General features: G+C 37.1%; 1 protein-coding gene across 2 annotated transcripts in view; it reads right to left on the reverse strand.

Moving 5' to 3' along the window:
• LOC103466400 (tumor protein p53-inducible protein 11) overlaps positions 1–15,790 on the reverse strand; it is a 54,889-nt gene extending 39,099 nt beyond the window's left edge. The window contains exon 1 of one of the 2 annotated variants that reach the window (XM_008411938.2): positions 15,663–15,790. The gene's annotated coding sequence lies outside the window, so the exon portion shown is untranslated. Of the gene's footprint in view, positions 1–558; positions 578–15,662 lie in introns of those variants that run through there. The other variant, XM_008411939.2, reaches the window with a different exon arrangement.
• Between the last annotated feature and the right edge of the window lie 1,449 nt (positions 15,791–17,239).

A 17,239-nucleotide genomic window follows, 5' to 3' on the forward strand; every position in this document is an offset into this window, starting at 1 on the left:
CTAAAATTAGCATATTAAACTGCTGTAAGAATATACTTTTGGTTCTCTTTAACCTTAATTCTACTTAAAAATGTTAACTTTTTTTTTATTTTTTTAAAGAAAAACATGAAATGCCTTAAAATGTAGCGCTACAGGGGTTTTAACATTAAAAACTGATGTTTTTAATGCATCAACAATTCAAGCTGATTTCACACGCCGTTACCTCGGCTTGTAAACAAACGAAGCTTTGCCTCCTGCAAGGCGTTTTACCACATCACTGCGATTGGTTTCACCGTTCAGTCTGCACTCAGGCCATAATGTCGGACGAGCATTAGCTCTGCAAACGGCTCTATACTTGTCGTTTGACTGAAGGCGTGAACTGCTGAACGCCCAGCGGTTCTGTGGACCTCACAGTAAAACTGGAGAGAATTAGTCCTGAAGCAGCAGATGATGAAAATTAGTTTGTCTGTGTTCGTCTCTGTGATGATGTGAGAAACTGATTATAGCAAAGATTAACGGTGGATTCCTCTGTACGTTACACATTCCTGCTGTTTGGTACAGTGGGTTTGTTTCTCTTACAGCGCAGCGTCACACACGCCGTGGAAAGCCGAGGCCAGTCGGTCCAGAGCCTTTAAAAAGCAGAGATAGTCACTGAGCTTCTTCACATTCTGTTAAGCAAACTTCTGCGGAAGACGACGTCCGTCACGGCGTGACGTCACGTTGCAAAGGGTCGGTACAGGAAGCGTAGCCTGTCACCTTCTCAAGTGACGGGCATAGATGCATGCTTTGTTCCTCAAAAGGTGCTCGAGTTGCTTAAACTTGGAGCAAAGAAAGACCCAGCCAGACCTCGACGGCTCTCCAAAGCTCTGCGCCTGCGTGACGCCTTTCATGCAGGAATGTCACGGTGCGTTCAAGCCTTCATAAAGATTCAGGAAAAGAACAGCCACTTAGTTTAATTGTGGAGACTTTGCTCAGCAGCCTGCAACCTCCGCGGTGTGTGAAGACGAAAGCTAATTGAATTGCTTTTTACTTTCATTATGAGGGCGAAATACTTTTAAAAAGAAGGTAATTGGGGTCAGAGCGAAACATTTGAGCCGAGGTAATTGATGTTTGCTTTAATCTTTGCAAGTACGGTTAAAAATTAATGATATCTGAAGGAGAGGAAGCAACAAGCTGGACGTCAACGACTTACTAGAAAATAAACTACAGGGCAGATATGTACATCAAAAAATTTGCTTCTTTTTGCAAGTAAAAAAACTCTTGTGGCGTAAAGCTGGGGTGTCCAAAGTGCGGCTCAGGGGCCATTTGTGGCCCTTGGTGTGATTTTGTGCGGCCCCCCCCAGCTGCAATTCAATAATGATACCAATTTGGCCAGATGCAAACTTTTTATTTTTAATCAGGGTAAAATTTTTACCAACATAAATGTCTTATAATAAAAAATGTCAGGTATAACACAAAGTATTTGTTTCATAAAGAGCAGAACCACCACGATGCAGAGACTTTTACTGAAATGCCGACTTTGCTGTGCCTAAATCAGCTTTTACTTCATTTACTGAACTTGGCTAAATAAAGCAAGAGTTTTGAAATAGACCGACTCAAATCTTTTGGTTTAATCAAGGCAAAAAAACAAAAAAAAACCCTGAAAACTAAAAATTGCTTTTCAGAAAATAATTTTAAAATTTCTGATTTACAATGAAAAACATCCAATTTCTACCAAGAACATCATAATAAGACAACTTGCATTGCTTCATTTTATTTTAACATTTCTATTATTTTTATTTTTTTTACTTCTGATCCGTCGGTTTTGGACACCCCTGACATAAAGATTCACTTAAACACTTTAAACAACAATAAATGAGACATCTGGGTTCGTCTGGATCAAAATCAAAGGTCTGAGCCGACGTCTCATCCAAGCAGGAATGTAAACACAAAGCTAGCGATAAAGTAAACTGTAGTGAATGTTTCCGTGTTGCAGCAGCCAGAGGAGAAGCAGAGAGCTGCAGGGCGGCATCAGCTTTTTAATCCGTTTATTCATGATAATACGTCTGCAGGTTTAGCTGGACAACGTGTCAAACAGCATGGAGACATGCATGTATAGCTGCACCAATTTATTCTGTCATTTTATTGTTCTCAAAGTTAAATACTTCTATTTAAATGTTAATAAAAAACGGTCAAATCTCACTTATAATTCAATTGAAAACTTTGCCTTGCACCATGTTTTCCATTTATTTCGGTGTGAACTGTAGCAGGCGATCACATTTCGTTTGACCGAGTAAAATCTGGAAAATTATTTAAATTATTGGTTTCCAAAGCAGGTATTAAACGCCGCCAATGCACCCAAGTGTTGCACAGTTTGTATGAAATCTCCGTGGCAGACGGTTAAATTTAAACCTGAAGTCGCATGTGTCAAACTCAAGGCCCGGGGGCCAAATCTGGCCCGCCGTAGCTTTTTATGTGACCCTCCAGACTCCAAATTACACCAATAAGTCCCTCACAAATCCACAAAATTCACACGAAATCAACAGATCCCCACATCCTTCCTGATTTTACTGACATTTTTACTCAAAATTAGCCAAAAACGGTGAATTTAAGTGACTGCTGCCTCAGCCGTACTTCATGTCAAGTTACATCTGTGATCGATACGGTGGTGAATAAAAAGTCACATTTAACATCACACATTAGCGCAGATACCATAAAAATTCCTAACAAATATTTCTAAATTAACACCACAACATCTGTGGTTTATATAATTTTCCCCCCTCACATTTTTTCAGGTTTCAGAATATTTCAGAGAAACGCAGCAGAGGAAGAGCCGTAGATTTAACGGTGCGTTCAGAAACGTTCTGCTGGTTCTGGTTCACATCCCGCATTACTGCCCAGCTACAACCAACATACGAATGCATGCAGGCTGGAAATTCAAGTTAGCCTGGGTTTCTGCTGTCACAGAGCAGTAAAGCAGTTCTGCAGGGCTTTAATTACTTCAGAACATATTGTGCCTGCTCTCTCTTAACAAACAAGAATGTCGGAGCTCTGCTCCTCCCCGATCACAAATGATTTAGTTAACGCATCTCCAGACATTCCAGAGGCACTTCTGGGCAAATGTGAGCCTGCTAATCAGGTTTTTACCATGCAGCTCAAATGCCATCCAGAGTTTACACGGAAACAAACGAGGCAATCAACCTCAGCCTGGTGGCAAATCGATGCCTGACGGGTCGGCTGGCTGGTGCTGAAGCCCCAAGAAGTAAACAGCTAATCAGAGGAAAGGCTGCGTCCTCGTCTCCTCTGCGTCCTCGTCTCCTCTCCTTTAACTCGGCCTGACTGCATTTTCATGCTCATCTGCTTCCTTTGGGGCCAGCGTGTCAAACTCATCTTCATTTTGGGTCATATCAAAATCTGAATGTTCTTAAAGGGCCTGTGGTGCCAGAATGTATCAATAAAAACCATTAAATTGATAAAATATCAATAAATACATGTTTGTCTCAACATTCAATAAGCGTCTCTTAAAATTAAATACTGAACATCTTTATATCAGTCCAGCCAGGATTTTGTGGTAATTAAAAATCACAGATTCTGTGGTGCTAATTTAGAAATATTTGTAAGGAATTTTTACAATATTTGCGTTAATGTGTGATGTTGTGGTGGCAAAATGTAATGTTTCAGTTTCTGACTGTGTGTTTGACTTTGTATTTTTGTGTTTTTATGATGCAAAGCATCTTCAAAAGCCTCATTTCTGAAAAGTGCTGTACAAATAAAATTGATTAAAATGTGACTTTTTATTAATCGCTACATCTTGACATTGAGTACGGCTGAGGCAATAGTCACTCAAACTTTGTTTTTGGCCAATTTTGATAAAACATTTCAGTAAAATCAGAAAAAATGTGGGAATCTGTTGATTTTGTGTGAATTCTGCAGATTGTGAGAAACTAGAGGGCCACATAAAAAGCTACGGCGGGCCAGATCTGGGCCCCGGGCCTCGAGTTTGACACGTGTGCTTTAGGGGTTTCCAGCTCTTAAAAAACATGGCCTCCAGTATTCTCCTTCACAGAACACGAAATTGTCACACGAAGGCAGATAAAGCTTACCGTCTGATCATGTCTGGTGGAAACAACCACGGCATTTTTACCAAGTAATTTTCTATCACTCTTAAAAACTGTATGCTAAAATAACAATAACTAACATTTCCCACCCATTTCTTAACAGCAAAGCTGCACATAAAAACCACAGACAGACGAGATCTCCATCAACACCCTGGAGCCTTAACAGACACAAACTGCCTCTGGGGTGGGAAGTGGATCATATGATTAACTTCTAGGACAGATTTACTATCCACAGTGGGAATCACACTGGTCCAAACAAACCTGTGACCGCAGGATTACTTCTGAATATGGATGCTGGGAGTCTTGATTAAAGCACAACATCACCAAATGACACAAAAACATCTGCTTTCCTCGTTTTCATTAAACGGGAGACGATACAGAGCAACTTAGCAGCACCAATAGTCATTTAAAAACAAAAAAATACTTTATGTTATTCAATCTGGTAGACACTTTTTCCTGTGTGAAATATAGAGAGTTCATCTAAAGCAGGGGTGTCAAACTCCAGTCCTCGAAAGCCGGTGTCCTGCAACTTTTAGAAGTGCCTCTGCTGCACCACACCTGAATAGAATAATTAGGTCATTAGCAAGGCTCTGGAGAACTGAGGAGGTAATTAAGCCATTTGATTCAGGTGTTTTGTACCTGTGGCACATCTAAAAACTGCAGGACAGCGGCCCTTCAGGACTGGAGTTTGACACCCCTGATCTAAAGCATATGTGTCAAACTCGAGGTCCGGGGGCCAAATCTGGCCCGCCATAACCGTTTATGAGGCCCTCTAGCCTCCAAATTAAATCAATAATTCGCTCCAGTTTTTCACAAAATCCACATTTACTTAACATTTTTCTCAAAATTGGCCAAAAACTTTGGATTTAAGTGACTGCTGCCACAGCTTTGACCAAAACGGCGATTAATAAAAAGTCGCATTTAACATAATAGATTAGCACCAATATTGTAAAAATTCCTTTCAAACATTTTCAAATTAGCAACAAAATCTGTCATTTTGATTGCAAAAAAAAAAATCTAAAACCTGGATGGATTGATCAATGTGAAAAGATGTTCATTATTTTGAGAAATACATATTGAATGCTGAAACAGCTATTTATTGATATTTTTATCAATTTAATGGGTTTTATCGATACATTCTGGCACAACCGGCCCTTTAAGAACATGCAGATTTTTGATGTGGCCCAAAATCAAGCCGAGTTCGACGCCATTAATCTAAAGAAATATTAATTTGGGGGAAAATTGAATAAGCACATAAATAATTGCTGCCCTGAATCATTTGTGAAGAGATGCAGTTGCAGGGCAGCTTTCCATCAGAGAAATCAATGCAACCAAAGCAGTTGTGTAACTCGATTAAAGCCGTGCAGCCAAGCAGAAGTTCAGAAAGCAGATCGCTCTGCTTCTGTGCATGAGAAAATAATTTAAAGCACAACAATCATCAGTCACAGCAGAATGAACTCAGATTGGTTCTTCACTGTTGTTGCACAAAATTAAAAAATGCTTTCTTCTTTTATTTGAATATCAGGTTTGATTCATTCACCAAGGTTGAGAAACTGAATGAATTTGTGATCAGTAGAAAAAAGTAGCAGTTGATGAATTTGTTCTCCAATTCTGCTTCTTCTCCCACTGCAAAAACTAAATCTTACCAAGTATTTTTGGTGTAGTTTATGAGACAAACGTAACTTAAAGTAACTTTTCAGCAAGATATAGGAGCTTATTTTAAGAAAAGTTGGGTTTTTTTAATTGATGCAAAAGTATTTTGCATATTATTTCACTTATAAACTGGGAAAAATGTCTTGAAATATGTTAAATAATCTGCCAGTGTAACTAGTACTTTATCAATATTCAAGAATTGTTAACTTATAACTAAAAGTTACTTGTAAGTTAGTTACAAGTAACCAGTTACAAGTTAGTTACTTGTAACTAACTTGTAACTAAGATATTAGTACCCAAATATCTTAGTGTACTAAGATATTTGCACTAAAAACAGACCAAAAATACCTAGTAATATTTTGTGTTTTTGCAATAATACACTTGCAGGTTCATGTTATGATAGCAGTTTAATCTACTAGGGATTTCATGTTTATGAAACAAATCCATTACACAAATACATGTGAGAAGCTTAAAAGGTCAAAAATAACTAAGGAAAAAAACTAAAACCATTTCCAGTCATCACTGATTTATAGATAGAACTTCAGCTTGGACAAAATATTACTCAATGTCCAAAATAATTACACCCCAAGAGCATTTTCTGGTAAATTAGGAACTATGTGCAGCTTTTGAAATAACTATTTTCTCCTCAAACGTTTGACATTTTTAAATTTGATAAACGTTTTTGGTAAAGTGTAGTTTACATGCAGACAGAGCATTTTTCCAATAAAACATACCACAAAAAAAAAAAAAAAAGAAGATCCTGCAGGCAGGCCTGTCTTTTATTTTTAAGCAGTTACAAAGAACAGTAGCCAAACCATAAACTGCTGCTGCGCCAGTTACTCAACAGGCTGTTGCTAGGTAACCAAAGAATAAATGAGTTGCTAGGTAACCAAAGGGTGAGTGAGTGAGTTGATCCCAGCTAGCTATGAGGGGTGCAGCAGCTAGTGTTTCCTCTGCCTACATCTCCCAGAATGCTGTGCGGTTCTGCGTTGGAGTTCAGTGAAATTGTTGAATATGTTATTAGACATATTAGCGATTTCAGGGGTGTGAAATTCATTTTCATTTGGGTCGCATCAAAAATCTGAATGCTCTTAAAGGGCCAGAACGCATTGATGCAACTCATTAATTTGCTATTATGCCAATAAATAGCTGTTTCAGCAATCAATACATGTAATATTGAACATGCTTTCACACTGAAAAGATGTCCAGTGTGAACAGTCCATACAGGATTTTGTGATTTTTTGTGTGTGTTTTTCTTTTTGCAATCAAAATCACATCTAAAAGAAGCCGACTTCTGATGTTTTTACTTTTGAATCTCAGAAATGTTCTAGTTTTTTTCTAGAAAATTACTGAGATCAATACAAAACTTCAGGATTTTTTTGGGGGCAGAATTTTAATACTTCATAATTCAAACTAATTAAAGTATAATTGTGTGCTTGTAGTTAATACATAATCAAATGAGTCATAATCCACAGTAATCTAATGTTTTTTGTTATAATTCAGGCCTTGTTTGTAACACTTTAATCTCCAACTCTTCTGCAGCAACAAGCCCTTAATTCTCAAAGTTAATCCACTGCATACGGACTCAATTCCAACTGGTTCAATGTTGGATTAAAAAGCAATGACCTCCATGACCTCAACAAGCTCACCTAAAAAATGCCTGTTAAAAATAGCAATGTAGTGTAGACCAAAGGCAGATTAGTTCATGGTCACACATCACAAGAGTGTGATGCATTTTAAATCTGCAGTCTTCAAGGTCAATTAGTAGGAAACTACTTAAGAGAAACCTTTAATTAAATACAGATTTTAGGCGATTGGTCAAAAAGAAAACGAGCTAAAGTTGTTGGTTCAGTTGGAACTAAATGTTCTCAAACTAAGGCACCGGCAAAAGAGAGTTCTTTATTTTAAAAATTAAATCAGAGAAAAAGAGAAGGATTTCAGCCGGTGAGTGGCTCCCTGGGAGAAATTTCAACAATTAAAAAGATGTTTTCTGTCTTTGTTGTGTCCATCTTAAAACTTCCAGTAAAAGTTTTCACTGAAATAAAAAAACCCAGTAAACCAGGTAAATGTTTAGAATGGTATGAACCCCTCGCAGCGCGACATCAAGATCTCCATCTCTCTGCAAAAAGCTGCTTGCTAACGATGACTAGCATTGATTTTAGCTGTTAACTTATCAAGATAACGTGCTAAATCTTAAATATATGCTTGATATATAAAAGAAAAGGGGACTCAGTGGTTCACCACTATGTCAACTAGATAAGGTCAGGAAAAAGTTTTAATTAAGAAAACAAATAATGAGGAAGAGGCAAATAATTCAGTTATGCTAGCTTGACTTTGACAACCGTAACATGTAGCTGTGATGTAGAATTCATTGTGTTTCAGTTCAGCTACAAAATAAAAAAAATGGCGGCGTAAACATCAACTCTGACAGATTATCAGTAGTGCAGGTGTTTAAATTAGCTAACCAACCATCACAATGTTAGCTCAGCTAGTAGCAGCGGTAGCTAATCTAGCACAACAATCACTTATTAATAACCGCAAAATAAACATCAAGCCTAAAAACATAAAACTGTAACGGACAGAATGTTTTGTTCTTTGTGTGGGAAACGTTCGAGTGTTGTTTTTTTTTTGGTATTGAATCCTGATATGTAGAGTGGCGTTGTTGTCAGTTGCTATGGCAACGAGTCTGTATGTTGCACAGATGAAACAGAGAGCGAGAAAAAAGCGGTTTTGAGTTGTTCTTTAACGGTTTTTCTGCATTATTTTTCCCTTTGCTGTGTCTAAATGCGATAAATTAATAATACCAACATCTCCAGGTTTCATTTAGTTAACGGAGTTTTCCTAACGCGGCAGCGCGGCTACGGACGGCATGTAAGAGAATCGACTTTTTGCCCTCCGGCGTTGTGCGCATGCACGAAATTTCACGATATAAAACAATAACATGCAAGGAATCCATACGAAAAAGATAATCTAAATGAAAGAAAAAAAGGTGAAATGATTGAAAGAAAATATAAAATCACAGTTGAGGTCAGATGTGACATTATTACCGGTACCCTGTTTGGTAACATGCTCATTTAACCATCGACAGTTTCACAAAAGAAACATCTTTAAAATCAAAATACGCCATTAGTCTCTGGAGAGTAAAGCATTTAAAAGACAAAACCCATTTGCAGAGCTTTTGCAGAAGAAAGTTGAGCGTCTGGCAGAGCCAAACAAGCCAGCAGCCAAAACAATGACGATATTCCAGTGAAAGTATGAAAACAAACAGACTCAAAACAAACCCCAGCAGACTGCAAAACACAGCTGAGTGCTGCACATTTCAAATGACTGCAAGCCTTTTAGACAAGTTCTTTGTTGATTAAACGCATCAAAAAACAACATCTTCATATTTGCAATTACTTTAGTAATTTACAGACGTCTCCAAAAAAGATGTGAACCAAACAAATACCAACAGAAACGAAGAGTTAATGAATCCATAAAGAGATTTTTAATAGTTTGAAAAAACAGCTGCACAGGATAAATAATCTGCCAAATTCACTCATAGATTGGTTTAAGTGTTTAAAAAGTTTTTCTGCCCTCAAGAAAAACTGATACAAATAAATAAATGTAGAACAGTTCAGATTACCAAGAACTATTTAGCACATCATACTCAAATCAGACAAAATTCAAGGAAAAGAGATTATTTTTAACATAAATCAATAAGAGTCTACGTAGTCATGAAATGCATATAATTTATAGCTATAAAAATCTGTTTAAACAGGCAGAATAACAGAAAAGAGATGAAATGATTCCCACAGAACTGTGGCTCCGAAACAAGAGAAAATACATTTACACTGCCGCTAATGGTCCTGATTAGGAGTTTAAACCATTAAATGTAGAGTTTGTCACATTAACTCAACAATGAAGGATCAGAGCCAAACTATTTCTTAATTATGAGAATTAACTCATGTTACAAAAAATACAGTTATGAGAATAAAATAAACAACAACAGATAAAGTGAGAAATGTCGAGCATATAGTGAATTTCACAGATAAAATAATAATAAATCATCTCATTATTTTAAACATAAGGGCATCAATTAATTATGAGTAATATTGAGACTCTGGAGCAAACAAATCTGTTTTGAACAAATAACCACATAGACTGAACATATCAGACGTCATCAAAGCTTTTTATCTCTCATCAGTACGACTTTATCATCATAATTTTAAGATGATCTTCTGGTAATATTGAGTGTTTATTCTCAAGTCAAGTAAAATTTTATTTACATTTTACATTTACAACAGCCTCAGCTGAGCAAAGTGCTTCCCGAGACAGGTAGAAAAATGATTAAACCAAAATTATGTTTGATGCAAAGAAGAAATTATTAAAAATTGCAGAAAATAAAAAGTAACCAAGACATATTTAATTTCAGCTCCAGTGATTTACCAAAATAAAAGTCGAGTCATTGAGATCCTCTGCTAATATATTCCTGTATTTAAATAAAAACATTTTAGCCTGACCAGAAGACACCACCACACAACTCAGATAAAAAATTATTGAAATAAAAACCACTTCGTGAAAATATTTTCTATAATTTGTCATTTTTTTCAGTAAATAAAAAAAAACACTAAAAAGCTTTTCTTTTTTTTGTTAAATAAACGTTTTTGTACATTTTTTTAATGAAAATTGTTTATTAAAATCAGATGTGGTATGAGAAAAACAGATTATATTCCTAAACCACAGCATTTACTTAGCTTAGCATCTGTCCACTGTGTTGCTCCTGCACCGTGTCTTTTCAAAAGGAGCTACAGCTGAAAGGGGTTTTCCATCTGCTCTTGTCATCCAGGTCAACAAAAAGTGTGAAGGACCCCCGAGACCCGCTGAGGCCGAGTTCAGTCCTGCAGGCTGCATCACAACCAAGCAAACAGAGACGCATCTCCATTTATACGGCTTACTGTAACTCTCAGAGGGGTACTTCTGCCTCAAGAGGCCTAACCCTCAATCCCGTGTGCTGCAATGCCCACATGCAGGACTTTGTGCAGCAAATGTGAGGTCATGATACATTTCCATTTGTCTGGCACTCCTAAGCTTGTTAGCGCCATTAGAGGGAAACTTGGGATAAAAGCTGGGAGGTCGTTTACAGGGTTTCTGAAGGTGACGAAATGTGAATTTAATAAGCCGAACCAGGAGAGAAAACAAGCCAAAAAATGTCACCAGCCGAGTCCAGCCTGGTGCACTGCAAAAACACCAAATCAAGTACTTTTGATCAAAATTCTAGTGCAAATATACAAGTAAACCTGAAATTAGACAAAATAACTTAGAAGTAACTTTTCACCAAGAAATGGGGCACATATGTCAAACTCGAGGCCCGGGGGCAAATCTGGGACGTCGTAGACTTTTATGTGGCCCTCAAGACTCCAAATTACATCAGTAAGTCCCACCAGTTTTTCACAAATCCGTAAAATTCACACACAAAAAAAAAAAATCAACAGATCCCCCCCATTTTCTTTTCCCAATTCTACTGACATTTTTCTCAAAATTGGACAAAAACTTTGGGTTTAAGTGACTGCTTGATGTCAGGTTATATCTGTGACCAATACAGTGATTGATAAAAGTCACATTTAACATCATACATTAGAGCAAATATTGTAAAAAAAAAAAAAATTCCTTACAAATATTTCTAAATTAGCATCACAAAATCTCTGATTTTGATTTGGAAAAAAAAAAGGAATCAAAAGACATGAACTGATCAGTGTGAAAAGATTTAAGAAACACATATTGAATGCTGTAAAAAGCTGCTATTTATTGATATTTTAACAATTTAATGGGTTTTATCAACACATTCTGGCACAACTGGCCCTTTAAGAACATTCAGATTTTTGACATGACTCAAAATTAAAATGAGGTTGACTTTCCTGAAAAAGAGGTTTAATATTTATGGAAAAGTCCTTGCTCCCCATCATGGGAAAAATGTTTTGTTGCAAGTAAAATAATCTGCCAGTGGAACTAGAACTGGGTTGCTAGGTGACGTCCTGGTCGTGGCTGGGGTTGCTAGGTAACGGCAAAACGCTCGTTGATAGTGACATAAGCTAGTACTTTTTCATCAATATTAAGGATAGGGCTGTAGTGATACAATAATTTCACGATACCATACACAATATTCTGCTCACGATACAATATATATTGCGATATTCAGCAAGCTATACAATTCAATACACTTTTGCGATTTTCTGAAAGATTTTAGAGGGACAGAGTGATTTTGGTGACATTTTGTGACTGTTATAGAGTGGATTGAATTAATTTAACTGAAAACTGATTCAAAGCACCAACTACACAATACCTGGCTCTGGTTGGACACAGACTTAAAAGTCGACAGCTGGACAAAATGAATCAAAGAAGTGGTGAGAAAACATGTTTCTTTTAATTGAAACAGTACAAACTGTAGCTTACATGCATTTGTAAAGTAAATAAAGTGAACCAAGTACCTGCTCTGAATAGTTTGATACCTTTTAAAACCTTGACACTTAACATCTGAAGGAATCTGTCTAAGCCTGATGACCTAATCACTCTCCCGGCGAAGCAAGCAGTGAGTGAGCAAGGTGACAGTTGGATGTTACGATACTTGTGGATGAATATCGATTTTTTTCCAGGAAAGAAAATATCGATATATATATCGCAAAATCGTTATTATTACACAGCCCTAATTAAGGAATTAGCTGCTTAAAATCAGCCTTTATATCTTGTTAAAAAGTTACTTGTAAGTTGGTTTGTCTTATCTCAAGTTTACTAAGATATTTGCACCAGAAACTAGACCAAAAGTACTTGGTGAGATTTTGTGTTTTGCAGTGTACCTTTATACGACCCCTTATTGTTCCCATTCACCACTATGTGAGCAGTGTAAACATAAAACAGTGTGGTGGTTAAAATGGTTAAAAGGGCACAGCAGCCTTTGAAAAACCCAAGCCAGAGAAAAGCCTGAAAGCTACAGCAACACGACCGCAGCGACATGAACAGACACTGCCGCCTTGAGAATATCGCACGACTTATGAAATGAAGAACAAGAAAAATATGCAAAAATGTGAACTGGTTGACAGAACTGCATCATTCTTCTTATTTAAAACATTTATCTCACATAGCTCATTTTCTATAAAACAGACGTTTTGTTTTTTTTTAGGGATGAACCGATCCACTTTTTTCACTTCCGATACCAATACCGATATCTGAGGTTTAGTATTGGTCGATACCAATCCAATATAGAAAAACAGCCTTAAACATGGACTTTTAAAACATTTCCTTTAAAAATAGACAGACATAAATGAACTAGATAACAAATGTATTTGATAATTCTGCACCAGTAAAGCACATTCACATACACCAATTTGACCAAACAGTTTCACAAGTTTGGTCAAATATGTAGAAACAAAACAAATTCAATTTGATCCGTCAGTGAATTTAGGTGTATAAAAGCCAATGTAAAATAGATAAACTAATAATAGGTTGACATGCGCAACGTAGGCTTCCGGATATTTTGGGTGCAATTCATAAAGCAGAGTTTTGTTTTTTAGTGAGATTTTATTTTTGCTTTAAAGTACCAATTCCATATCCTGTTGGGAGCTGTGAAGCAATCACACCCTCTGCCACAGCCATCAAGAGCGATTTCCAGAGAAGACTGGCTGACAATGGGCTGAGTGGAACCGGGGAGCCCATCCATCTGCAGAACCATCTATACCACCAAGACCCGGGAGAAGAAAGAAATAATATTTCTCCCATGGCTACAATACTTTAACAGCTTATTAATAGGTAGCTTTATGAATACATTTTGCTACAAATGGCCCTTTAAGGACGTTCAAGAACTTGGTGAAATTAAAATTAGCTTGTTTAGAAATCTCTTCACCATCGTGTTTACAAAAGCTAACAAAATTCACTTGAAACTTTGTTAATTCTAGTTGTTTTTATCTATTAGTCCTCATAAATAACCTCCAACATTAGTGAAAAGAACATTCTGTGCACTGAAGTATAGCTTTAAAAAACAAGCTAAAGAGTCAATGTGAAATTTTTCATTAAAAATTTATATTTATTATAACTGTAGTGTTGTTGAAAAAGGAAATTCACATTCTTTTTCCAGCTAAGGTTTTCTAATGCGATTAGATTTTTACTTTTAATATCATAGCAAGACCTGGAGAAACTTCTGTTAGTTTAACACTTAACATCTCAGAACAAGAATCAAACACCGAGAATCAACATTTAGCTTTATACAACACTAGAACTCAACCCAGAACAACCGGAACCAACATCTAGTTTTATACTTCACCAATATTTAGTTTTATACCACAATAGTTCAGAACAAACTTAAGATCCAGAGAAACCGTTATTAGTTTATAAATTACAGACTACTTATTCTTATTAAACATGGGGAACCAATACTTAGTTTTATACCTCACTACTCCAGAGCAAACTTAAAAAACTCCTGTTCAGGGTTTCTTCCAGTGCAATATAAGCCTGGCGGGCCACCAGGCTTTACTTGTGCCCCCACCAGGCTAAGCTTTACTTATTTATTCAAGTCTTTTTAAAATGTCTGCATTTTTTTAAATTTTATAGTTGGTGTTCAGGTATTAATCTTTCAATTACACATAATTATCAGGTGATATTTCCAAATTTCCTGCCAACTTTAAACATTTTTTAACTCAAAAACACGACGGGATGAATGACTGAACTACCACCCAACCACCAGGCTTAGCAAGTTTTCCTGGGAAACCTTGCCTATTAGCTTATATGTTATGGACTACTTATTCTTATTAAACATGGGGAACCAATACTTAGTTTGGTACTTTACAGTTTTGTCTTTCTTTTGGTTTTGTTTGTATTTCCTTCCAATTCATGTGAAGCTCTTTGAATTGCCTTGTTGCTGAAAATGTGCTATGTAAATAAAATTACCTTAGCAACAAAAAAAAAAAAAAAACTCAGGAAGAAAACGCCAAAAAGATCGGCCCATTGGAAACAGATTTGAAATCTTCCCTGACAACATGAACGAACAAGCCTTGACACACCAAAGGTTGGGGAGAAAAACTGTTGCACACTCACAAAACAGCCTGAATTACCACTCCCAACCCTGGACTCAATGTATGGTCCTGTCTGTTTTATTTAAGGGTCATCTTAAGCAAAGTTTAGGAGGGGAAGTGGCAGAAACGTACACAGATCATGTCATTTTAACATAAACGCCGCAGCAGCAAAGCTAAGCAGAGCTGTGGTCACAATTTTGTTTTAAATGCAGCTTATTGGCTACCATGAATCAGATAAAAAGTAGTTAGTATTCAGTTTTATTTTTAGTTTCTACTGCACTAGCAAGCTTGGTTATTTTCATCTTTTAACCCAAACATGTATAAATGAAGCAGAAGAGATGAAATGAGAAACAGGAAAGACTTTAATTGGGCATGAAAATGATGAGTACCCCGGTAATATTTTTACCTTGGCTCCATTATAACTTCACACTTGTTGGGTGGAGTGGGGGGGTTGAGGCGGCTCAGGCGTTTATTCAGAGCAAAGCTATAAAAATAGCACCGTGGAGAACATGGTCCGTGTTGTGCGTGTTGGTAATTATCGATAATCTGCTGCTGAAATTCAGAAAAATCAAACGCAGCCTCCCTCACTGCTCTCGGTTAAGTTCCATCACCCAGCTGTGTTACTCTGATACTTTCCATTCAAAAGAAATTATATGAGCAAAAACAGACAACTCTGAGCACCTGGTGAAAATAAAACCACCTTTAAACGACTTTCCAGCCATAAACATCCCGTATTAGTTACATTTTAAAGGGAGCAGTTTAATATTTAACCACAGAGATGCGGACGGATAAGAAACAAAGCGCGAAGCATCACAAATTAAAAGTGTGGTCTGACGTAAAGAGAGCGATGAACACGGCGAAAACAAACGGAGTGTGAGAAAGAGTAACTTACGGCGGGGAGCGAGGCGGGATCCGGAGTTTGATCGACGGGAACGTTAGCCGTGTTCACCGGGATTGTGGTGAGCAGTTTGTGGGGAAGCTCGTGGAGGCGCTCCGTGCTTTCAGTCAGAGGCAGTGAACAATACACTGCCGTAATACAACACAGCAGTGAGCGGGGACAAACGCGCCTGCTCCTACCGTAAAACGAAAACAAGTGCGCACAGAAAAAAAAAGTGTAAACACAAATCAGATCAGAAAAAAAAGAAATGAACCCTTTCATGCATGAATTATGATGCATTGTGTCAGGATTCTTTTCTTTCTTTTTTTTTTCTTAAGGCATTAAAAAGAACGGTAGGAATTTTTTTTTTTTTTTTTTTAGGTGATCAATTGTAATTTTCTCCAAATACAAAGTTGTTATTTGAAAAATACAGTAGTATTGTTCTTTAGGGGTTATCTGATGTCACAATATTTTTTTCACCTGCAAGAGTCGTCTACAGTAGAAGGAGAGACCGGGTCGGTTGGCATGCTTTGTTGTCTGTCGGCCATATTGGATTTAACAAAAAATTATTTCTTGCATTTGCAGCTGATGGCCAGAAGTTGATAGTGTATTTTATGATGCATTAATGTTCACTTCAGTGGTCTGTGTGCATTTATAACATAAAAACCCACGAGAAGCACAAGAAAATTGCTTTTAGAAAGCAGTCCACTGTAGTGACCACTATGCATGAAAGGGTTAATAATAGTTGCAACTGGTATCATAAAGGTTTTTGTAATTAGTTGTAGGTGCGGACTGCTGTGGGTATGAAGAATCTCCTGTAAGCTGAAGCTGAAGTACCCACAGCAAGACTCAGCTCAAACTTAGGACGTCCTGGCTGTGAGGTCACAGTGCTACAAACAGTAACACTAAGCAGTTCACCATAAAAAGTCACTCTATGGCCCTACAGTGTCAGAATGTATCAAATCAATCAATCAAATTTGGTTTGTATATCACCTTTCAGTATCAAGGCATTTCAAAGTGCTTTACACCATAAAAACACAAAAATGCAGTCATAGAACAAACATTCAACAATTGAAATGTTACATTTTGGCTTCGTTACACTTCAGATGGTTGATTAATTTTTAAGTGATTATGTTTCAAAAGCAAATAGGCGGGTTTTTAAAGTAGATTTCAAGGGCCTCCGTGTTTCATCTGTTTTTGGTTCTGGGGATGCAGAACAGAACCAGAACCAGAATGTAGGGCCACATTCTCATTGCCCTACATTTTTTATTTTTGTCATTTTTGTTGTTCCTTAGTTTCTTCTGTTTAGTTCTGCCTTGTTTTCCACTTCTGTCCTTCCTTAGTGATTGTAGTTATGTTTATTTCTTGTTTCTGGTTTTATTAGGTTTGTTTGGTCTGATTATTCCTTAGTGTTTGCATTTTGCTTGTTCCCCCCGTGTTACTCTCCCATCCCTGTCATTTTCTCTTTCTCCTCCTCATTCTGCTTTCACTCCCTCCTCACACCTGTAATCAGTTTCCTCATCAGCCCAGGTTTACTGTTCCTACCATCAACCTCCCAGTATTTAAGCTCCTCATTGTCAGTCGGTTTGTCT

The sequence above is a fragment of the Poecilia reticulata genome, linkage group LG6 (assembly GCF_000633615.1).
Source record: "Poecilia reticulata strain Guanapo linkage group LG6, Guppy_female_1.0+MT, whole genome shotgun sequence".
Classification (NCBI taxonomy): domain Eukaryota; kingdom Metazoa; phylum Chordata; class Actinopteri; order Cyprinodontiformes; family Poeciliidae; genus Poecilia; species Poecilia reticulata.